Raw genomic sequence first — 19,165 nt, forward strand, 5'->3', positions numbered from 1 at the left:
ATGATGATGGGATAGGAAAGGGCTAGGAGTGGGAAGGAAGTGACTGTGGCCTTAATTAAGGTTCAGCCCCACCATTTGCCTAGTGTGAAAATAGAAAACAATGGAAAATCATCATCATGGCTGCTGACAGCGGGGTTCGAACCCACTTTCTCCCAAATGCTTCGTGGAGAGTAAAACGCACTTCACCTCTGAGCAGTGATTTCAGTTTAAAGGACCCTGATAACCTGCCACAACTGACGTCAGAAGCAGGATAAAATAGTATGCTGCCTAGGCCACACTGAGGGAGTAGCTAACCCAGAAAGACTTGACGCTGTTAGAGACTGACGTGTTCTTAAAGAGAAGCGGAATTTGAGGAATATTTTTGGCACGTGTACTTAATATCTCACCAACATCTCGAAGCCATTCACATATCATACATAGAAGAGATCATTCTAATGGTCACCTGAGGGCTTAGGTCGCATTTTGGTCACTCAAGGAATCCCTGTGCTCCCAAGTCTGGAGAGAAGTTTGCTGTCGACACTGACAGCAACAGTGTGGGGACTGCAGGAGTACTGTCACAGATCCAAGATGGACAGGAGAGGGTGATAATAGTATACTACAGCAAGATGTTACCCTAGGTCATCAGTTTGTCCAGCTGCATTGTAGCCTCTCCATGAGCGATTGCTTTTTCTGATGGAGCACCGGTTTCATTTTCAAATTCACCACCACTCTCGTCATTACCTGCCGAGGAACAAGAGGCAATAATTTTTTCATCTGTCATTATGTCAAAGCCTGAATTAGGTCATTTTTCAACCAATCATTTACGTCCTTCTCATCTATGTTCGAGCATCCGGGAATGCGTACAAATGTGTCAAGGAACTCAGAAGTCCACAACTTCACAAACCTCGGTGGTAGATGCACAGATAGAAGGCCATAGATGTTTCCAAGACTTTTTAATTATCATTTCACGAACTTGATCCCATGCAGATGTATTTATTTCAATACCAAAATTACACCATATTCCCCCTCTTCTTCAATCAGTTTGCAGAGCAACTGCCTCCTGTATAACCGCCTGATGTGTTCCAATACACCCTGGTCCATTGGTTGGAACAGAGCTGTTACATTAGGTGGCAGAAATTTCACTCAGATATCACCACTGACCAACTTTTCTACTGCCGGATGTGACGGCGCATTGTTAATGAACAAAATGGCCTTCAGTGGCAAACCTTGTTTCATTAAAAACCTTTTTCATGTTCGGCATGAATTTTTCTTGGAACCAGTTTTTGAAAGTTCCACTGTCCATCCATGCATTCTTTTGGGATGTGTAAGAAATCGGCAGGGCAGATCGATTCACATTTTTAAGAGTATGGGGATTTTTTTATTTCCCTATTAACAGGAGAGGAAATGTGTGTCCTCCAGATGCATTGACGCATGCCATAATTGTAGTGCGATCTTTACTTCTTGTATAACCTCTCGCTGATTCATCTAATTTAAACTCTAGTGTCTTATTTGTATCATGTGATAAAACAGCCCAGATTAATCAGCGTTATATATCTGATCTGGCATTAAGTTATCGGAGCAAATAATGTCCTGGAATTCCTTTACGAAACTGTCAGCAGCGACTTTATTCCCTGTAAAACTTTCACCAGTCACTGAAAGCTGGTGTATGCCATGACGAGCTTTCCACCTTCTCAACCAACCCTGACTAGCTGTGAAGTTACGATCTCTATTTGCTAGCTTGCTGTAAAATTGGCCCTGAAATCGGAACACCATGCTCACTTTGTTTACTAAACCACATGAATAATGCGTCATCTAGAGATTCAATTCTAGCTTTCTTTACTGTGGCACGATTTTCTAAACTATCTTTCGTCATCATTTTAAAGCAGAAGTGTTCAATTTCTTTCCGGTTTTTCTTCCAATCACACACAGTTGAAGGCCCTATGCCACAGTCTACAGCAATATTTTTCAAAAGTTCTCCTTTGTCCAGCCTGTTTAATGCTTCTAACTTTTTGTCAATGTAAACAACCACTTTCTTCCGTTTTGAAGCCATTTCACGCTCACTGAAACAATACAATACTGCACAGGAAAATACTGTAACTGTACAATGTGGTGTTGAAAATGAAATGGCGTATGGCTTTTAGTGCCGGGTGTCTCCGAGGACAAGTTCGGCTCGCCAGGTGCAGGTCTTTTGATTTCACACCCGTAGGTGACCTGCATGTCGTGATGAGGATGAAATGAAGATGATGAAGACGACACATACACCCAGCCCCCGTGCCAGCGAAATTAACCAATGATGGTTAAAATTCCTGACCCTGCCAGGAATCGAACCTGGGACCCCTGTGACCAAAGGCCAGCATGCTAACCATTTAGCCATGGAGCCTTCAGCTACTGATGTGGTTTCTCACAGACTACTGGATATGATGACCCATTCCCTTCCTCTTTCATCGTCTTAAGCAATCACACAGCGAGTTGAGCAACGATGTTAACTCGAGATAATGTCTGCAGTAGCGGATGAGTGTCATCAAATATCTTAATGTGATAATAGTGGAAACTCTCCTCACTTAACATGCAGAGCAGCGGCGACAGCGCGTAGTGCTGCCATCTAGCGGCTCGAAGAGAACACTAACACAACACACTATTAAAACACTACACATTTCGACTTCCAACCCTAAGAAATAGATTTTAAGACGTTTGCGTCATTCTTGTAACATAATGTTGGGAAGGAAAAATGTGGATGTTGATCTGACTAAACCAGTGATAAAAATAAAACAAATGTATTATCAAATTAGAACATTAGATCGTCATGTTATGACTAGGGCCTACAGTCTTCAAGAGCAAATTACACATGCAATATCTTTTTCAACTTGGTATTTTTACAGGCAATATTTTTCACTGTTGTGTCCCTGGTTCTATTCACATGTGCCTTCATAAGGACTTTGGAAAACTTGTCAGTCAGTAATTTTACACAACTGTTACATATGCCTACACTACATTCATTCAATGACAACCTGTCAGTTAATTTTCTTCTAATTCCATGTGTGCTTTCTAACAAGAACTGACAAAAATTATCTTCAAATGTTCCTGATATTTTAGCACCTAACCTTCCCCCAAAAATATTTGGAAACATCATTTTAGAATTATCATACTTTTTTCATTTTTATGTGCAAGTTTTCCAAGCTATAGTCATTATCATAAGATGACAATAAATCCCTACACTCAGCATGGGGAACTTGTTACATGCCCAGCCCATGACATAATGGTCTGCATTTTCCTGTATTATATTATGCTCAAAATCAGTTACCTGATCACATAACTCACACAGTTGAGTGACATTAGCATCAAATTTGCACTTCATCGCATCATTATAAGTCAGCAGGAAGTCTGCAACATCGGTTCACAAATTGCTGTCATCAGAAGCACAGAGCAATTGAATAATCATAACACTCCTTATAGCACTGCAAAATGTTGTTGCATTGGGGTAACATTGTTACCTCCTCTTGCTCTGATGATGGAAAAAATGTTTCAATGCAGTCCTGTGTGAGCCTCCTTGTTAACAAATAATAGAAACCATAATCACTATGTAATTCGGACCATAATAGTTTCAGTGCAGAAATATTGTCTATCCAACCCTGAATGCAAAGAGGATTGCCTTTGCGGTTATTCAAAACTTTGTTTTAGACAATAACAAATTTCATCTAGTTTTTTAATATGCCTTGAGTCATTGGTTAATGGTCTCCTTGTACTCTTTGGGGCTACTGAGACTTGAAGAATTAAAAAATATCAAAGTATCACACATTTCTTTAAACTCTGCAGTGTTTGCAGCACTTGATTACAAAGAACTGAATGATACGTGAACTAGCATTCCAGAAGCTACAGAATGGCTGAGGACCCTGGTGGCTGAACATACTCTCATATTTGAAAATTGGGGAAGTATGATACATTTCTTTGTTAACTTTGGGGCTAACCTTGGAATCATTTTTGAGTCCTTGTTGTAAAATTCTCTTATGTGAGACCAACTGCATATTTTACCACTAGAAACAAAGTCATACTTTTTCAAATTGTTTCTCACCAACTTGATTGAGGTGGATCATGAAAAAAATAAATTTTCTCATTTACCTCAATGAGTGGCTTCTCTGCAGTCACACCTAACTATTTTCTCACATTCATACTATTACTCCCTTGATAACACAACTGCTTTAGGGACTAACCCTATTGCCTGAAGTTGACTGACAATAAACAGCACCAGCTCTTTGATGTAGTGTCCTGCCATAGCATTGTTTGTTAGGGAGTACCCAATTATTTCTTTGTAATTGAGGTACAAACCTTTAATCATGAATACCAAAGCCTGGTTACATTGTTAGCAGATGGGAGCTCTGATTGGCTGTACAGGAGTATCAACACCATAGCCCTCCAGTTGATCCTTCTGAGGATCATATGAGTGATGACTTGATGGAAATTTCATCCAGTGAAATAACTTTCTCCTCCTTTCTCATTTTCTTAGTTTTTCTTTCCAGAAAGCTTAGAACTATTTTATTTACTCCAGGTTCCACTTGAGCATTTTGTAACTTGCTTCTTAATGGCCTGGTAGTGGGCAAAGAAAAATACTTTTGCATGAACATGTATGACTTAGGTGAAAAATAGTGCAAAGCTAAGGCAAAACTTTTGTCAGTACTTGAGTATCTTCAGCCCTGAGCTTAACGGTTTTCTCGATTTAGTTGAAAATTTATAAAGTTCTGAGCACCACTCTTATCAACAACACTTTTCTCACAGTTACACTTTAACTGATTTTCCTGCACCACACACAATTTTCTTCTCAAACTTTTATTCACTGATCTGTACTTGGATAGCAACTTCTGAGAATTCCTATATTTCAACATTAAGTTTGAACAGCATTTATTCAGACTCTCTTTCACAGGCACTTTATCATCTTCCTGGACTGCACTTTCTGTTGGTACCGGTAACCCATCTGAAATTTCTGGGGTAGATTCATGCTCTCGTTTCCTTTTCTTCGGGTTACTCCTGAAGTTTGTCTGACATTGTGGCATAACAGTGATGGCACTGCACCTGGCGAGATTCTGTAACAAACAAAGATTTAATCATCAGGCATTCACTAGTGAAAAAAAGTTATGATGATGGGAAAATGCAATGTTTGTACTTCAAGCAATTTCATGAACAAAACCAAAAGAAAATATTATATTATATAGCTACCCTTGGCTTAAGAGATTTTTGTTTCTGAAATCCTTTACTGAGAAGTGTTCTGGCCCTTTGGTCCTCAAAATTTCATATAAATCTGCCCTTCTGCTCTTCACAACCCACTGAGTACACCTAAAAATCAATTAAATGCATAGGTTTAATCATAACAATGTTTAAAAAAAATATGTTCACATAAATAGAAAATAAATACAGGCACGTAAACATTAACGGGTAGGCCTATACTCACAGCACTTTGTTGTTAGGAAATCTGTAAAATGACTTGCGATCACTTTGTCTTTTGTAATTAAAACACCCATACATAGCACAAATAACTCCTCTTCTTACCATTTTCAAAATCGTGATACGTGATACCACAAAACTATCTGAAGTACAAATAAGACACTTCTAACATACACCGCTGACAGCAGTATCACGTGTAGTTAGCTCCTCGAACTGCTAGATGACACGCAGAAGTGGTGTCGCCAGATTCTTGCAGGAGTTTCCACTATTATTATATTAAGCTATTTGGTGTCAGACTCCATGTCAGCAGGACCGTCATTAAAAAAGTGATTGATGAAGTGACTACAGAATGTTTACCGAGTGGCATAGCTCTGCGTGCTGAGGCAAGTTAGTAGTGCGTTGCATTCAAAAGAGCGTGGGTTTGAATCCCAACTCGGCCGTCCTGGGAATGGTTTTCCACGAATTCCCATTAATTCCAGGAGAATGCCGGGACGGTACCTTTGACAGACCGTGGCCGAATTACTTCCAATTCCTGTCCTTAACTATCCTTGGCGGAAAAGACATTCAAGAAGAGTCGACTCCGTAAAAGAAATACTGTATAAGTAAAAATAAATTTTTATTATTTTCTATCCGGATAAACCAGAGATCCATATTAATGAGGGCCATATAAACGAGGTTCTTGTGGTATTTGTTTTTTCACATCACACCAACACAGACTGCCCTTATGGTGACAATGGGATACAACAGGATTAGAAAGGAAGCAACCATGGCGTTAACTAAGAAACAGCCCCAGAATTTGCTTGGTGTGGAAATGGGAAACCACTGAAAACAATCTTCAGGGCTGCTGACAGTGGGGTTCGAACTAACCATCTCCCAAATACAAGCTAACAGCTATGTGACCCAAACCGCGTAGCCAACTCCATCTGAAAATCCAATATAAAAGGCTCGAAATTCTTCGTCTTCCGCTACAGAAAAAGTTTGGAGATATGCGGTAAACAACTACTTCTTTTTCTGTATATCACTCCTTTTCTTTTGTACTGGTAAAAATTATGATAGCAGCTGTTGCTGCATTGCCCCACAGGTTACAGAAAATGACAACGTTTCAAGATGAACAGATACACGTGATGGCTTTTCAGGCCCTGATATCCGAGTACCATGCACTCTTTCAGAACTACATGAACCGGTAGATTTTTTTCAATATTTTGAAATTATCATTTATTATTATCATCATTGGGTACCTTCTTTCAACGTGTTTCTTCAAATTAGAAACCATTTCCCTTGCAACTGAGTTTTTAACCACATAACTCATATCAGGTATTTTGCTCATTGTTCACACCACTGCGTGAAACAAGAAATGCAAACTGGAAAGACCATGCGGAACTGTTCTGAGAAACTACGCTACTGTATGTATTACCAGAAGTAAGCCTAATACAAAGCACTTCAAATACCTAAAGAATATCTGTAACCATCCAGCAAGTAACAGAGTAGGAATGTCATTACCGCCTCTAAACTCTTACAAAATTATCGCTTGCACCTGCAGAGGAGTGCGTGCTTAAAGCAAGCTGCTGTACTTCCAAATATTCATTAGCCAATCAAAAACTCACAACCCTTCCCCTGGTTTCGCTGATACAGTTACCTTTGTATTATGGTCTCCAGTGGAAGGTAATATTTCTGAAACAGATTCAGCGGCCTCCCCGAGGGAAAATTATGGTAGTCCACCTAGACCGGCTGGTGCCTTATCGTGGAGCTACTAAGTACAAGCAGCTTTAAGAATGGAACATTGTGACAAAGAGGGCCACGAGTGCAGGGCAGCTGTGGAAGTTTACAGTGCTGATAAGAGGCGATAATGTGTGCGGGACCTACCGTGAGAAAAGCAATAATAATTATAATAGAATAAATGTGCACGAATGTGCAAGACTTACACCGACATTTCACTAAATATCTTTACCATATGCAGTGATAGATTTCATCCTTTCCTTGCACAACTGTAGGCTATCAGATATTTTTTGCAAAATTCACAATACATACACACAATTATGATTAGGTTCATGGAACATTTTCTCCTCACATACATTTATAGGTGAAACCGTGGAATGAGTCTGGTTGTGATGTGTCAGGTCAAAGTTGGTTCTCATCAGTCTCGACTTATGATGGTGTCGGATGTATAGAACTGTCCCGGGATTTGAGCATCTTTTTCTCTCCTTTCTTGCAGTGCCAACTGCCATGTATACATTGATCCATTGACAGTAACTCTTAGCTATACCTTAGGTCTTTTAAGTTACATGATTTCCTTGTCATAACAAACAAATCTTGATGATGTGGTTTTCAAAATGCATAGTGCTTTCTTTAGAAAGGTAGCCTTCACTTTTTCAATGCTTTCCATGCTTTTCACCAAGGATTCCCAGGGTGCAGCCCATATATTATGATAGGAGTAACTTTTAATTCAAATAGTTTCATAGCTGTTGCAATGGACAAAGGCAAGAGGTTCCCTATACTGTTCATGGCGAGGGGTGTCTGTTACTCCAAGGGACTTGTATATATTATGAAGTTAAATTCTTTCCTCTGCGCAAGAGAGTTCCCTGTCACAGTCTGCTAGTCTTTCACCATTTCGGAATACCACAGCCACTGTCCAAGTTTTATTAATATGCAGGCTATTTTTCTGTGCCCAGAGCTTCCTTCAGGATAGTGTGCTATCCTGCTGCAACTTCTACCAACATGTCATCAGCATACACACATTATTTTAACACTGCTGCTGTTCTTTATTGCACTTCTGACATCATGGGTTGTTACATTAAATAGCAATGGACTCAGACAGTCACCTTGTAGGACTCTGTTATATTGACTTATCACTTTCGAAGTCGTGACATTGTCGTTGATCTGTACACAGTTCTCTGACAGAATATGCTGTACAATTAATGCTATGCAGTGGTTTCGCCTGATCAATTCTTTCGGCTTGGAGACAAGTTTCTGTCAAGGAGATCAAAAGCTTTTGTATAGTCCATAAAAACTGTGTACAGGTTTCCTCCACTCTCCCTCTTCAATTTTTGAATGTCTTGCATAAGGTTCTCAACTGCATGTAACGATGATATGCTTTCCCTGAAGCCAAATTTTTCTTCGAGTAACAAGAGGTCCACTAATCCTGTTAGGCCCTTTGTCAGGATAGTGGTGAATACAGGGTATCTGAAAATAAGTTACAGAAAATTTACGAGCATAATAAACCCAAAAATGTAAGAGAAGATCAGTCATCCATATTTTCCTAAACTGTTTGGTTAATCGCCAGGGGTAACTGATTCATATCTCTTTATGTCCTGTAACGTAATGCACTGAATTTGCAACAGAATGTTAGTGGTGAAGAGAGTTAATATTAGCATACAAATTTCCCAAGGAAAATGCATGGGTTACACAGAAATGATCAAAATCTCTACTAGTGAACGGAGTACAGACATGAGCGCATGATTGAGGAGCGCTCGGCATCAGCTGTTTACATGTGTTGTGCAGTTGGCAAGCCATACAGTAGAGTGCATTGCGTGACTCAACACATGTAGGGGAGGGGAGTGGACAAGCGGGGCATTGAGAAAGAGAAATTTAAAGCATGATTTCCTGTAAGTTTTTGCATTTGTGCCCTGCACCAAGTGAAACACACAACAAAAAATGAAATAAAAATATTAATGTTCACAGTATGTACGGTACATAAACAATAAACAGAAATCCATTACCACTATACATATCTCCTCAATGGCCTAATGACTCCATTTGAGCTGTAAAGGTCCAGCTAGTTGTGTCAGGAACTCTCAATAAAGAAAAGGAGATGTTTGGCATTAATAGTGGTGTACATTTCTGATTAACCCCTATAAAAACACAGTAACAACATATGGAACTCTATTGGACTTTGTTTTATTAGCCTACATCCTAGGACACTCTGTTCTAAAGGTAGCCATTAATACTTGCCAATACCACAGGACATGTTTGCAATGTTTACTTTTATTACATAACTTATGTTATATGGATATGTCATTTCAGTAATTACTTTGCAGTGTGGCAAACTTTGACATGAACAAAATGTACTGTGTTTACCGATATGCTTTATAAAACTACTAGATTTCAGTTTTGTATGCCAGTCGGTTCAGGATAGCTTACAGTATGACAATCAGAATAAACATGTTACATTATCCGGGCATGATGATCAGATGCTGCTCTGTGATGCGCCGCCATTACTAGCAAGGTTGCATGTGAGCGAACGACATGCCAGTGTGCTATGTTAGCTCACCGCCCAAGGTTATTAAGCAAGAGCTTGGTTGGTCACACGTTACACAGGCTGACACAGAAGTAGCTCACGACTGAACTTACATTTCTCGGTCAATTTTCTGGTGAGTTTTCACTAGGAAGAAATAAAATACAATAGAGATAGATTTTTATTTTAGAATACTATGTCCTCTTACAATTTCCATAACTTATTTTCAGACACCTATATAGTGAAGGCTGTACATTCCGAAGCAATATCTCTATAGGAATTGGGGTGTTCAGTATCCCTTTTGGCTTTCTATATAAATATTATGACTGATTTTCTCCAGGGTTCATAAACTGTCTGGCTCTCGGTACATTCATTGAATAAGAGTCTAGGTCTGGAGTAAAAACAGCTGTGTTTTCTTCAGATGCTTGTAGAATACTGCTCAGTGCCAGGTACTTTTTTGTTATTGGCAATGTTGATTGCTTCTGCTAATTCTTGTGTGGAGATTGTAAATATTTTTGTTGCTGTCTGTGTAATGTCTTGTTCTGATCTTGAGTCACTGTGTATGAGTACTTTTGAAAATAACTCACCCACATACTCATTACAACAGTTTGAGGAGATACCAGCTTCCATGGTTTTGAAGGGAGTTCGCTTAGCACCTTCAGACATCTTCACTGCTGTTTTGATTACTATTTTTTTCCTTTTATTTTCTAACGGAGATTTGTACTCTTTCCTAAAAGTATTACATTCTAGCAGGTCTTCACTTCGGTTTGTTGTTCTCACATTGTGAAAATCTTCAATCACACTTTGTCTTTTCTTGTAACATGTGGCAATGGACCATGGTTTCACTGCTCTGGATATCACTGAGATTGTGACGGTAGCCATTTGCAGAAGATTCAAAATGCATTTGCAGCTCGATCAATGTCTCCTTTGTTAACATTATCTTCAGCAGCTTTAATTACAGTACCTCTTTGTTTTCCCTATGGGAAACAACATCTGTATCATCTGATGGAATGAGTTAGCTGGAAAATTGATTATGTCCAATAACGGACCAACTATATTGGTATTATTAATTTACTCGTTCAGAACAAGTATTTCAGGTTCCCTACGGGAATCGACATCTGTATCATCTGGTGGCCAGGCAGGCATCAATTTTTGAAAATGAGAAAGTCTATAATAGTGCATTGGCACTGTCGGTGGCTCCAAGTAGCCTACGCAGTGGCCTCCATGGTATGCACTAGCTATGCGTCTTGGTAGGTGTTCTATTTACCAACTGATGATCCCAACTTTGCGCACTGGGGCAACACACTGGCAACCAGGAATGAGTTAGCTGGAAAATTTGTAATGTCCAATAACGGACCAACTATATTGGTGTTATAAATTTACTCGTTCGGAACAAGTATTTCAGGTTCCCTCTGGGAATCAACATCTATATCATCCGGTGGTCAGGCAGGCATCAATTTTTGAAAAAGAGACAAAGTCTCTAATAGTGCACTGGCACTGCTGGTGCCTCCAAATAGCCTAAGCAGTGGCCTGCACGGTATGCACTAGCCATGCATCTTGGTAGATATGCTATTTACCAACTGATGAGCCCAACTTAGCAGTCTGGGGCGAAACGCTGGCAACCAGGAATAAGTTAGCTGAAAAATTTATAACGTCCAATCAAGGACCAACTATATTGGTATTATTATAGTTTCGTAGCAGTCAATGGACTGAAAAGTCAAACACTAAAATACATGTATTTTCTAGCAGTGTATGCTTTGGTATCTGCATAATTCTGGTGAGATGACTACAGTGAGCAGTTAGGTTCAATGATAATGTGTTGTGATGTATGTTGTGTAATGCATGCATGTCTTTCAATGAACTTGTGGAGAGAAGCAAATCAATGGTTAAAAAAAAAAAAAAAAAAAAAAAAAAAAAAAAAAAAAAAAAAAAAAAAAAATCCATGGCACAACAGCCTTGAAAGGCCATGGCCTACCAAACGACCGCTTCTCAGCCCGGAGCACTGCAGAAAGCAAGCAACAAATCATCTCAGCTGTTATTCTTGGACCATTATCTCACAGTCAGATAGCTCCTCAACTGTAATCATGTAGGCTGAGTGGATCTCGAACCAGCCCTCAGATCTAGGTAAAAATCTATGACTTAACTGGGAATCAAACCTGAGACCCCCAGGTAAGAGGCAGGCATGCTACTCTGCATGGCCAGCTTAATCACTGATCTACTTTAACTAAATATGCCAAGTGAACCAAAGCATAAAGTGCTGGCTTAATTTAAATGTAAGTGTTAATTAATCATACCTGGTCGCATATGCCGAGCGAAACAATGCATTAAAGAATGGGATTCATTTAAGATCATAACAGATCTGTATTGGGAAGATTTTATGAGCACAGATAATTGTCCTATTGTATGTATGCCAAGCAATGGCTAGAATGGGGAAGGCAGGGTAGACTTCATTCAAGTGAGTATATCTTAAATTTTGCAACATTGATCTGTGATGGTTATCTTCAGGTGAGGGACAGATTATTGGTCTACTTTCAGAATACATGCCAATGGACAGAATGAATGGCGACTGGAGTGCAATAACTTCACTTTGACAATATGCAAGTGCACTAAGTCAGTCTTGCTACCATGGTCGCTGGTCCTCAGCCATTGTTCATAGTTATGACTGAATAATGATGTATACACGTTCTGTTTACGTGTGTATATTTATATGTTAGTGATTTTATTTGATTGTGGGTACCCATGATTCAGAAACAGTAAATAAAAGCATGCAAAAATGATGTAAACCAACACCTGACATAGCACAGAAGCAAGAGATCCTTTATTGCTTGACAGGGATCCATCCACCTACCCCTAAAAGTATTTTAATCATATAGATGAATTAAAATGAGACTGTATAAATCTGGACATTTTCTGTGTTGCTATAGGCTCCGTGCCTATAGCACTGTGCTGCTGCGGGTGGATACTACGAAAACTACTTAAGAGGTATCTTCAACAGCTCACCATAAGAAGCTGGAATATGTGTGACGTTTACATGCATTTATTTAATTATTTTACAGTCTTGTGTTAAGATGATTATTTTTTATTGTCGCAACGTTCCGACAGAATGATGTGCTTGTGTTGGTTGCATTAACAGATACAGAGTTTTCCTTCACGGCCTCCGGAAATGGATTTGAAAAGTCGGTGGACCGTAGCAGTAAATCGCAAGAAGTGATTCAGGATCTAGGAGAATTTGGATTGGGACAAAGGAACGAAAGAGGAAGTCGGCTGGTTGAATTCTGCACTGATCATAATTTAGTCCTTGCCAATACTTGGTTCAAACACCACAAACGCGGCTGTATACGTGGGCGAGACATGGAGACACTGGAAGATATCAAATAGACTTCATTATGATTAGGCAGAGATTCAGAAACCAGGTGTTGGATTGCAAAACTTTCCCAGGAGCAGACGTGGACTCTGACCACAACTTGTTGGTCATGAAATGCCATCTGAAGTTGAAGAAACTGAAAAAAAGGAAAGAATGCGAAAAGATGGGATCTAGACAAGTTGAAAGAAAAGAGTGTGAGGGATTGTTTCAAGGAACATGTTGCACAAGGGCTAAATGAAAAGGCTGAAGGAAACACAATAGAGGAAGAGTGGATAGTCATGAAAAATAAACTCAGTAGGGCTGCTGAAGAGATGTTAGGAAGGAAGAAAAGATCAACTAAGAATCAGTGGATAACTCAGGAGATACTAGACCTGATTGATGAACGACGAAAATACAAGAATGCTAGAAATGAAGAGGGCAGAAAAGAATACAGGCGATTAAAGAATCAAGTGGATAGAAAGTGCAAGGTAGCTAAGGAAGAATGGCTGAAGGAGAAGTGCAAGGATGTCGAAGGTTGTATGGTCCTGGGAAAGGTAGAGGCTGCATACAGGAAAATCAAGGAAACCTTTGGAGAAAGGAAATCTAGGTGTACGAATATTAAGAGCTCAGATGGAAAGCCTCTTCTAGGGAAAGAAGAAAAAGCAGAAAGATGGCAAGAACATATCCAACAGTTGTATCAAGGTAAAGATGCAGACAATTTGGTTCTGGAACAAGAAGAGGCTGTTGATGCTGATGAAATGGGAGACCCAATTTTGAGGTCAGATTTTGACAGAGTGTGAGTGACCTAAATAGGAATAAGGCACCTGGAATTGATGACATTCCCTCTGAATTACTGACTGCTTTAGGAGAAACCAGCATGGCAAGGTTATTCCATTTAGTGTGTAAGATGTATGAGACAGGATAAGTCCCATGCGATTTTCGGCAGAATGTTGTTATACCTATTCCCAAGAAAGCTGGTGCCGACACGTGTGAAAACTACCGTACCATTAGTTTAGTATCTCATGCCTGCAAAATTTTAACACGTAATATTTACAGAAGAATGGAAAAACAAGTTGAAGCTGAATTGGGAAGAAATGTAGGAACACGTGAAGCAATCCTGACTTAACGTCTGATCTTAGAGGATCGAATCAAGAAGGACAAGCCCACGTACATGGCATTCGTAGATCTAGAAAAGGCATTCGATAATGTTGATTGGACCAAGCTATTTAAGATTCTGAAGATGACTGGGATCAGATACCGAGAACGAAGAATTATCTACAATCTGTATAAAAATCAGTCTGCAGTGATAAGAATCGAGGGCTTTGAAAAAGAAGCAGCAATCCAGAAAGGAGTGAGGCAAGGCTGCAGTTTGTCCCCCCTCCTTTTCAATGTGTACATAGAACAGGCAGTAAAGGAAATCAAGGAGAAATTTGGAAAGGGAATCACAGGCCAAGGAGAGGAAATCAAAACCTTGAGATTTGCCGATGATATTGTTATTTTATCTGAGACTGCAGAAGATCTCGAGAAGTTGCTGAATGGTATAGATGAAGTCTTGGGTAAGGAGTACAAGATGAAAATAAATAAGTCCAAAACAAAAGTAATGGAGTGCAGTCGAACAAAGGCAGGTGATGCAGGAAATATTAGATTAGGAAATGAAGTCTTAAAGGAAGTAGATGAATATTGTTACTTGGGTAGTAAAATAACTAACGATGGCAGAAGTAAGGACGACATAAAATGCAGACTAGCACAAGCAAGGAAGAGCTTTCTTAAGAAAAGAAATTTGCTCACTTCAAACATTGATATAGGAATTAGAAAGGTGTTTTTGAAGACTTTCGTGTGGAGCGTGGCATTGTATGGAAGTGAAACATGGACGATAACTAGCTCAGAAAGAAAGAGAATAGAAGCTTTTGAAATGTGGTATTACAGAAGAATGCTGAAGGTAAGATGGATAGATTGAATCACGAATAAAGAGATACTGAATCGAATTGGTGAGAGGAGATCGATTTGACTAAATTTGACGAGAAGGAGATATAGAATGATAGGACACATCTTAAGACACCCAGGACTTGTTCAGTTAGTTTTTGAAGGAAGTGTAGGTGGTAAGAACGGTAGGGGTAAACCAAGGTATGAATATGACAAGCAGATTAGAGCAGATGTAGGATGCAATAGTTACGTAGAAATGAAAAGGTTAGCACATGATAGGGTGGCATGGAGAGCTGCATCAAACCAGTCTATGGAATGATGACTCAAACAACAACAACAAACACAATATCAATAGTTCACAGATATTCCGCATTTACATACGTAAAGTTCTGTCCTTGCCCCGATGTGGTGCAACTCTTTTCAAGCAACCCCTAATGAACATGAGCTGCATGTACCCTCACGTCAATCTTAAATTTCTGTCTGTATCGGGAATCAAGCCCGGGTCCCCGACGAAGGAAACTAGTGGCGCTAACCGTTATATTACAGAGGTGGTCGTGATCATATTATAAATAGACACAATCATTTATTGGCAACGTTAAGATATTCTGATATTTCTTGCTTCCACAACATTTTTGATAGTGTACATTAGGTTTCAAAATTTGGAATTTCAATTGGTCCAATAACAAACCTGTGCCTTTTTATAAAAAGGTCCTCTAAGCTCTTCTCCTTGTTTTATTTCTCTTTCCCCGCTTTTGAAGTGTGAGGTCGAGACCATTTACAGGGTTGATCCGTACGCGAGGTGACATGTTCTGAGTAAACTGTATAAATAACAGCAGAAATATTATTTTACCAAAGCCTCCCTAGCAACATTAATCTACACTAACATGATAACATATTAGAAGAACAAATATATTTTTCTGAAGACAGCATTGTTTAATGTGTACATGAACATTAATCTCGTTATCACCAGAAATAATACATAAATTACTATGTTGCCTCTATTATGAAATGGTAGTGTATCTAGTGAACCAACGTTTTTCTCTTATCGTATTTGCAGTTATTCGCTCTGTTGCTATTTCCTGCGAACATTTTTTTTTTTTTGCTATGGGCTTTACGTCGCACCAACACAGAGAGGTCTTATGGCGACGATGGGATAGGAAAGGCCTAGGAGTTGGAAGGAAGCGGCCGTGGCCTTAATTAAGGTACAGCCCCAGCCAGGGGTCGAAAAATACCGGGCGCCCAGTCGCCATGGCGCCTGAAATTTTTTACCTGGCGCCTGAATTTTGAAATTCGGTTTTTAAAATTTATTTTCCGAAATCCGGAGTTCCTTTACATGTACGTCCCCAGGAGAGCTGCGTGAGAGCTGCCTCGCGATCATGAGAGACATCGTTGTAACCCGTCAAACAAGTAGCTTTTCATGGGGACATATGGAGAAATGCAGAGAACTACTACGTTACATAATTCCACGAACATCACATTACCGCCTTCGTTCCCGTGACTGACACTCAGGAGCCGTCTCGGCTATATTCGTTGTTACTCGGCTCATAGAGCCGAACGCATCGTGTCGTCACTAGTTCCACTCACCTTTGATTATTTGAGAATCTGTATTATTGAATTATAAAAGAGTCATGAATAACTTCGTGTGCCCAGTATGTTCTACCGGTACATCCTTTAACTATAGACAGACTAGACTTTCTTTCCTTTCTTGTAGTGTTTTGCTTTCCCGAAGATGCCGCGCAACAATAGGCTTTCTCACAACCTGTAGCTTGCGGTAGTCTGATGAAGTTTGTTAAAACGAGGACTTTATTTCATTTTTGAGAATTCTTGAGTGAAATTATTAATGAAGCTAGTGTATTATTTAATTCTAAAGTAGTCGTGAATAACTTGGTGTGCTAACATGTGTTGTACATGCTTTAATTATAGAAAATTGAATCGTCATTTTAAGATGAAACATTCAAGCAGTGATATTTACATGTAACTTCTGCTTCTACAATATTATATGGGCTTCCACCATAACGATATGATAATGTGAATATTTGTGATATTTCTAATAATATTAGCCTCTTATTTTCTGTTTAGGATGTTAGAAATGATGCATCTGTACGAAGTAGCATTAGAACTGATAATAAACTGGGCACGCAGTAGCATTGTCAGTGTTAGCCTACAGTATAGTAGCATTGTCAGCGTGAGCCTACAGTATAATTATGTTCCCAATACTCCTTAATACTCTGAGCTCGAGGAAAATTAAAAACCTTAGTTTCGAAAAGGTCAAGCAAAGGGAGGGTGTATGTAAATATTCTGCCACGACGACAATGCGCGATTTTAGCCGATGACGGCTCCTGAATGTCAGGCGCTAGAACAAAAGTGACTAGCCAACCGAGCCGTTCCTAAACTATTGCCGTCAAAACAGTGCTGATAAATTCCCGTGGAATTCATTCTTTGCATTTAAAACATACAGAATGACGGTTTATCAATTCTTGTATTTTCACTGAACATTATTTTCACTTTTAATTTACAGCATATTTGTATTGAACGGTTTGCACTTTAGAAAATAATACGGTTGTTTTCATTCCTGTGCGGCGGCGGAAAATTGGCAGCGTTGCATCAGACATCGAAGCCCGCGAACTCGTAAGCCATTTAACTCTGGAGATTTATTGTAGTCTATTACGTGTTTTACGTTTCTGTGTTATACTTCAGAAAATTGGAAAAATGAAACGAACAAAGCCGCACAAATTGACTGATGCGAGTAAAAAACAGTGTACTCTTTCAGATTTCTTCGTAAGTAGGCCCGTAAATGTAACACAAAGTGATACAGAAGCGAGTAAATGTGAGAAAACACTTGATGGAAGTGCCAATTGTAGTGTTCAGGACGACAATGACCAGAGTGAAATTTGTGGTGTTCAAAACAATGGTAAGTCAAACATTAAAAATACGTCGAAATTTCAGTCAGGCAAACGGAAATTTCAGCAATCGTGGCTTGAATTACTACCGTGGCTGCGCTATGAGGAAGGAATTGCGAAGTGTGAATTATGCAGTAAATTTCCTAGCATTGCCGACCAAAATTCTAAAGTTGTATCCGGATTTTCAGGACCATTTAAACTGGAAACTTTTAAAAAACACGAAAAATCCTATCCTCACTCGAAGTGTCAGGAGGCTGAAAGTTTCAAGAAAAATCCCGAATGTGCACCCTTAGCTAAGTGTGTAAAGAAAATGGATGCTAATATGTTACAGCATATGAACGCATTGTTCATGGCATCTTACCATATTGCAAAAAATAACAGACCCTACACTGATTTTGAAAGTTTGGTTGCATTGTTGAGCAAGTTGAATGTTACTGATTCTGAGAAGTATGTGAATGATAAACAATGCACAGAATTTATTTCATACATTGCCTCAGATCTTCGTGAAGATTTGGTATGTGAAATTAAGGAAAGTTCATATGTCAGTATCTTACTCGATGGATCAACAGATAAATCTGATGACGAGGAGCTCATACTTTACGTTCGTTTTTTGAAAGAAAATAGGGTGAAGGAGACATTTCTTTCTATTGTGTCATTGGAGGATGCAACAAGTGATGGCTATATGGAAGCTCTGGAAACAGAATTGCTTCAGTTAGGGCTTGGAGAACTCTTCACAGGTACAAAACTAATCGGCATAGGAACTGATGGAGCACCATGTATGATTGGTGTTCGTAATGGTTTGGTAACAAAAATATCTGAAAAACTTGAGAACTTGGTAAACGTTCATTGTGTTGCACATCAACTCCAACTCACCGTTCTTCACTCACTGAAAAATGTGAAACTTAAAATCATTGATGAAATTGATTCTATACTCAGGAAACTATACAAGTTTTATCGACATTCGCCGAAACGACTTTGCGAACTGAAGAAAATTTCGGAGTTACTGGAGTGTGAAATATCTAAATTGCAGTACTTGCACCAAGTTAGATGGGTAGCAAGCAAATTAAATGCTTTGCATGCAGTTGTCAAAGACTGGGAATGCCTAGTGGTGCATTTAGAGAATATTTCTGAAAGAAAAGGTGAAGAAGGAATCATGGCTAAAGGTCTTCTAAAGAAGATCAAGGACTTCAAATTTGTCATCACAATTCACTTCTTGTATGATTATCTGAGTATATTCAAAAGACTTTCACTTGTATTTCAGAGGCATGATCTGATTTTAAGTCAGATAAGAGTGCATGTAAATAATGCAATTAATTCATTGCAGCAACTTCAGAACACCAAGGGCCCAATGGAAGA

The 19,165-nt window shown here is 39.2% G+C and overlaps 1 protein-coding gene and 1 long non-coding RNA gene across 2 annotated transcripts in view; both read right to left on the minus strand.

The window, feature by feature from the left end:
* The window catches only part of LOC136864283 (F-box/LRR-repeat protein 5), a 95,372-nt gene that overhangs the window by 71,081 nt on the left and 5,126 nt on the right, over positions 1–19,165 (minus strand). The gene's annotated exons all lie outside the window — the stretch shown is intronic.
* LOC136864284 (uncharacterized) lies at positions 2,788–6,085 on the minus strand. The gene is made up of 3 exons (XR_010859290.2): positions 5,420–6,085; positions 5,188–5,304; positions 2,788–5,054 (listed from the first exon to the last, which is right to left on the minus strand). It is a non-coding gene; the product is annotated as an uncharacterized lncRNA (long non-coding RNA).

The sequence above is a fragment of the Anabrus simplex genome, chromosome 2, assembly GCF_040414725.1.
Source record: "Anabrus simplex isolate iqAnaSimp1 chromosome 2, ASM4041472v1, whole genome shotgun sequence".
Lineage (NCBI taxonomy): Eukaryota > Metazoa > Arthropoda > Insecta > Orthoptera > Tettigoniidae > Anabrus > Anabrus simplex.